The sequence below is a fragment of the Chlorocebus sabaeus genome, chromosome 14, assembly GCF_047675955.1.
Source record: "Chlorocebus sabaeus isolate Y175 chromosome 14, mChlSab1.0.hap1, whole genome shotgun sequence".
Lineage (NCBI taxonomy): Eukaryota > Metazoa > Chordata > Mammalia > Primates > Cercopithecidae > Chlorocebus > Chlorocebus sabaeus.
The window spans coordinates 33,334,710-33,340,009 of record NC_132917.1 but is presented as its reverse complement, the minus strand read 5'-3'; the positions used below and the strand labels follow the sequence as shown (position 1 = coordinate 33,340,009).

The 5,300-nt window shown below is 42.3% G+C and overlaps 1 pseudogene; it reads right to left on the bottom strand.

Annotated features, from left to right (window-relative positions):
* Positions 1 to 3,669: 3,669 nt before the first annotated feature.
* On the bottom strand, positions 3,670 to 4,987 carry LOC103220510 (heterogeneous nuclear ribonucleoprotein A1 pseudogene; annotated as a pseudogene).
* Positions 4,988 to 5,300: the final 313 nt, after the last annotated feature.

Sequence of the window (5,300 nt, the reverse complement as noted above, 5' to 3'; positions counted from 1 at the left end):
CAGCAACAACAACAACAAAACAACTCTTGAACAAGGAGATTTGATGAGTTTCACAGGGAGGTGCTGGAGGTGGCCTGTCCAGAGAACATGGAAACTCAGTGTTCGTCTCCCCTACACCTTGCATCTCTTCCATCTGATTGGTCCTGAGTTTTATCCTTTATAATAAACCAGTCAATGGAAGCAAAGCATTTCTCTGAGTTCAGTAAATGTAAAGTATTTCCCTAAGCCATTCTATCAAACATAGAAGTGGGTCATGGGAGCCCTTAATTCATAGCGAGTAAGCTCTCAAGTTGTGGAATCTGATGCTAACTGCAAGTATATAGAGTAGAATTAAATTAAATTGTAAGACACCCAATTGATGTTCAGAGAGTTGGAGAACTGCTTGGTGCAGAAAAAAAATTCGCACATCTGGTATCCAAAGTGTTGGCTGAAAGTGTAGAGAAACAGAGTGTGTTTTGCTCAACCACTGGTAATTGGAGACAAATACTGCACCTTCAGCACTACATAGAGCAATTAGGCAGAAGACGAACAAGAAAACAGAAGACTTGAGCAACACTGTAAACCAACTAGACCTGAGAGACATCTATTCAACACTTCACCCCAAAACAGCAGAATACACATTCTCCTGAAACACAGAACATTCTCCAGAGGAGACCACATGTTAGGTTATAAAACACATTCCAATAAATTGAATAGGACTGGAATCATATATGTTATCAGACCACAATGGAATGAAATTAGAAGTTGGTAATAGAAAAAAAAAATTGGCAAATTTATAAATATGCGAAAATTACAGAAGATATACTAAATAATCAATGAGACAAAGAAGAAACCACAAGCAAAATTAGATAATAAAATGAATGAACAAAAAGACATAATACACCAAAACTAATGCAATGCAGCTAAATCAATTGTGGGAGCCAAGAGAAAAACTTCCCTTTCCCCTATGAAGTTTTGCTGAAAAGTCAACTCGCGAAAGGCAGATTAATTAGAGAAAAGGCATACAAATGTATTAACATGTTTACAGAAAGAACCACAGGATGATCACCCATTCACCAACAGAGTTCAGAAGCTTATATACCATTTCGAGGTTACAGAACAAATGGGGCTTGGATCCTGGCAAAACAGATTATGGGAGAGAGGAGAAGCAGAATTCTGTTGAGGGGCAATAAAGAGGAACAGAGATTAACTGATACATAATTTCCTTTGGATTTGAATGACCCTGGGAGAAAGACATTATCTTGTGAAATGAATTGTCAGTGGTTCAGATCTGCCTTCATCCTTGGTCTTATGGGGAGAAGAAAAAACTAGTTTTTTGTTTGTTTGTTTGTTTGTTTGTTTGTGTGTTTGAGATGGAGTCTCACTCTGTCACCCAGGCTACATTGCAGTCACATGAACACAGCTAACTGCAGCCTTGGCCCCCTGAACTCAAGTGATCCTCCCTCCTCAGCCTCCCAAGTAGCTGAGACCACAGGTGTGCACCACCACATTGACTAATTTTAAAACTTTTTTTGTAGAGACAGGGTCTCACTATGTTGCTTGGGCTGGTCTTGAACTCCTGGGCTATAGCAATCCCTCTCACCTTAGCCTCTCAAAGTGTTGGGATTACAGGTGCGAGCCACCACATCCAGCCAAAACCATTGTTTTTTGTTATTGTTGTTCTTGGTCAGGATTTGGGGCAGACAAACGAGCTTCGGAGAAAACTTCCTCAAGGCTTTGTGAAAGCAGGTGGTAGGGGAAGGTGAGAGAGACCATAAGGCTTCTTCTTCAGTTCAGCATGTCAAAGCACCACATTTTAGGGCCTCAGTTTTTGAGCCCCAACACAACACTCAAAGGGAAATTTTAAGCCATAGACATCTATATTAACAAAGAAGAATAATAACCTAAACTTGCAGCTTAAGACATTGGAAGAAGGTCGGGCATGGTGGCTCTCACCTGTAATCCCAGCACTTTGGGAGGCCGAGACAAGTGGATCACCTGAGGTCAGGAGTTCGAAACCAGCCTGGCCAATATGGGAAACCCCCCTCTACTAAAAATAAAAAAATTAGCCTGTAGTCCCAGCTACTTGGGAGGCTGAGGCAGGAGAATAGCTTGAACCCGGGAGGCAGAGGTTGCAGTGAGTTGGGGTTGCACCACTGCACTCCAGCCTGGCAACAGAGTGAGACTCCATCTCAATAAAATAAAATAAAATAAAATAAAATAAAATAAAATAACACTTGGAAGAAGAAGAATAAATTAAACTGGGAGCGAACAGAAGAAAGACAATGCTAAAGGTGAGCGCAAAATAAAAAAAAAAAAAAAAAAAAAAGGAAAACAATCAAAGAAGCCAAAAATTGGTTCTTTGAAAAGATAAAGAAAATTGAATTTTAGATGCACTGACCAAAAATTAAGAGAGAGGAAACACTCAAAAATTTTCGATCAACAATAAGAGAGGGAACATAACGATCATCTTATAGAAATCATAAGAGTTATAGGTGACTACCATAAACAACAGTATGTCAACAAATTAGATAACATGGAAGAAATAAAATTTTCTTTATATATATATATATATATTTTTTTTTTTTTTTTTTTGTAAAGACAGGGTCTCACTATGCCACCCAGGCTGGTCTCAAAGTCCTGACCTCAAGCAATCCTCCTGCCTCAGCTTCCCAAAGCACTGGGATTATGAAAAATTCTTAAAAAGACACAAGTTGTTGCGGCCAGGCACAGTGGCTCACGCCTGTAATCCCAGCACTTTGGGAGGCCAAGGTGGGTGGATCATTGGAGGTCAGGAGTTCTAGACCAGCCTGACCAACATGGTGAAACCCCATCTGTACCAAAAATATGAAAATTAGCCGGGTGTTGTGATGGGCACCGGTAATCCCAGCTACTCGGGAGGCTGAGGGATGAGAATCGATTGAACCCAGAAGGTAGAGGTTGCAGTGAGCCAAGACTGTACTCTGAAGCACAAATCCCATTCTGCCTTGAGACCAGGGCCCAGTCTTTTGCATGAAGGGTTAGTCAGTTGCTGTCTGTGTGCTGTCTGCAGGAGGAAGTAGGGGCTAAGTGGGCCAAGGCAGTGCTCTGCCAAGTCCATGTTCTGGAGAAAGCGGGTAGCAGTGAGCACTAAGCAGCCAGCACTCAGTGTAGCAGGGGCTTGGGTGGGCATGGTTAAAGGGTACTGCGCTATTTGTACAGGAATTCACATCTCTTAAGAAATGGCTGCCACTCTTTCAGTGATTACGAACCAAGCACTGTACTCAAAAATGGGCTTAGATTTTCTCATTTAATCCCCACAACACTATGGAGAGATAAACAACTTTTTTCCCCCTTCTGCAGATGAAGAAACTAAGGCTAAGTAACATTAAATAATGTTTGAAATTACGGATAACAAGCCAGGGGAGATGGTTCACGCCTGTAATCCCAGCACTTTGGGAGGCCGAGGTGGGAGGATCACTTGAGGTCAGGAGTTCAAGACCAACCTGGCCAACATGGTGAAACTGCGTCCCTACTAAAAATACAAAAATTAGCCAAGTGCAGTGGCAGGCACCTGTAATCCCAGCTACTTGGGAGGCTGAGGCAGGAGAATCATTTGAACCTGGGAGGCAGAGGTTGTAGTGAACTGAGATCATGCCACTGCACTCCAGGCCTGGGAGACAGAGTGAGACTCTGTCTCAAAAAAAAAAAAAAAGAAAAAAGAAAAAAGAAATTACAGATAATAAGAGGCAGAGAGAACCTGGATCAGAATCTAAGAAAAAAAGAAAAAAGATGCATTTATTCAGTGCCATGATCAGACTGTTACGTTTAGCAACCAACAGCATGGATGTAAAAAAGAAAAAAAACATTAAAACCCTTTGTTGGAAAGCTTTACACTTTCCACACAACAGAAACTAAAATAACCTGTTATACAATTAGTCACAAACACAGTCCTCAAGTTTTTTGCCCATACACATGAGTATTTGTTTAAAACACGTCTTCTTTGTAGCAGCTAGGTCCTGCCACCACTGTGTTTGGCTGAGTTCACAATGTGCTGTAACCTGCAGCTTCCTTGTCACTTCTCTAGCTCTCCTCTTCTGACACTGCCATAGCTACTACTGCTACTAGAATGGCCATATCCACCTTGGTTTCGTGGTTTGGCACATAATTGGCCTCCACCGCCGTAGGGGCCAGAGCTTCTGCTTGCAAAGTTTCCTCCCTTCATGGGTCCAAAATTTGAAGACTGATTGTTATAATTGCCAAATAACTGTAGCTTTTACCACCTCCAAAATTGCTTCCATCATTACCAAATCCATTATAGCTATCCCCACTGCCACCATATCCAACAACACTGCGGCTGCCACCAAAGCCACCACAATCCCTGAAGTTTCCTCCATGACCAAAACCACCTCCACAACCACCACAAAAGTTTCCAAAACCACTTTGACTTCTTTGGCTGGATGAAGCACCAGCCATCTCTTGCTTTGACAGGGCTTTCCTAACTTTACAGCTGTGGTCATTCACAGTATGGTATTTTTGAATGACAACCTTATCTACAGACTCATGGTTGTCAAAGGTTGCAAAGGCAAAGCCCCTTTTCTTGCCACTGCCTTGGTCAGTGATGATTTCAATCACTTCAATTTTTCCATACTACTCAAAATAATTTCTTAGGGGATTTCTTCAGTGTCTTCTTTAACACCGCCAGCATATATCTATTTCACAGTTAAGTGGGCACCTGATCTTTGACAATCTTCTCTTGAGATAGGTCTCTTTGGTTCCACAACTCTTTCATCCACCTTGTGTAGCCTTGCATTCATGGCGCATCCACTTCCTCCACAGTGGCATATGTGACAAACCCAAAGCCCCTGGAGCGCTTGATGTTTGGATCTCTCATGACCACACAGTCCATGAGCGTTCCCCACTGCTCAAAACGGCTCCTCAGGCTCTCATCAGTGGTTTCAGAGCTCAGCCCTCCAATGAAGAGCTTCTGCAGCTGTTCGGGCTCTTTTGGAGACTCTGACTTAGACATGAGGGCAGTGGGATGACAGACTTTAACGATGCTTCCTCGGTGGCGTCCACAGGCAGAAAGCTAAGCTTCCTTTTTAAGGTAAGAAACACTTTCCCAGAACCTCCCAGTAGATTTCCCCTGTGTTAGTAATTAGAATTATACCACATGATTATTTCTAACACAGTCACTAGCAAGGGAAACAGAATTATTACAATTGGCTTAAATCAGTCAAGATTCAGTCCCTAGGTCCAGGAAGAGGCCCCTGCCATCTCTGATGCATGGCACCATTAAAAATATCAGAGTGTTGTTAAGTGGAAAGAAGAGAGGATATGGG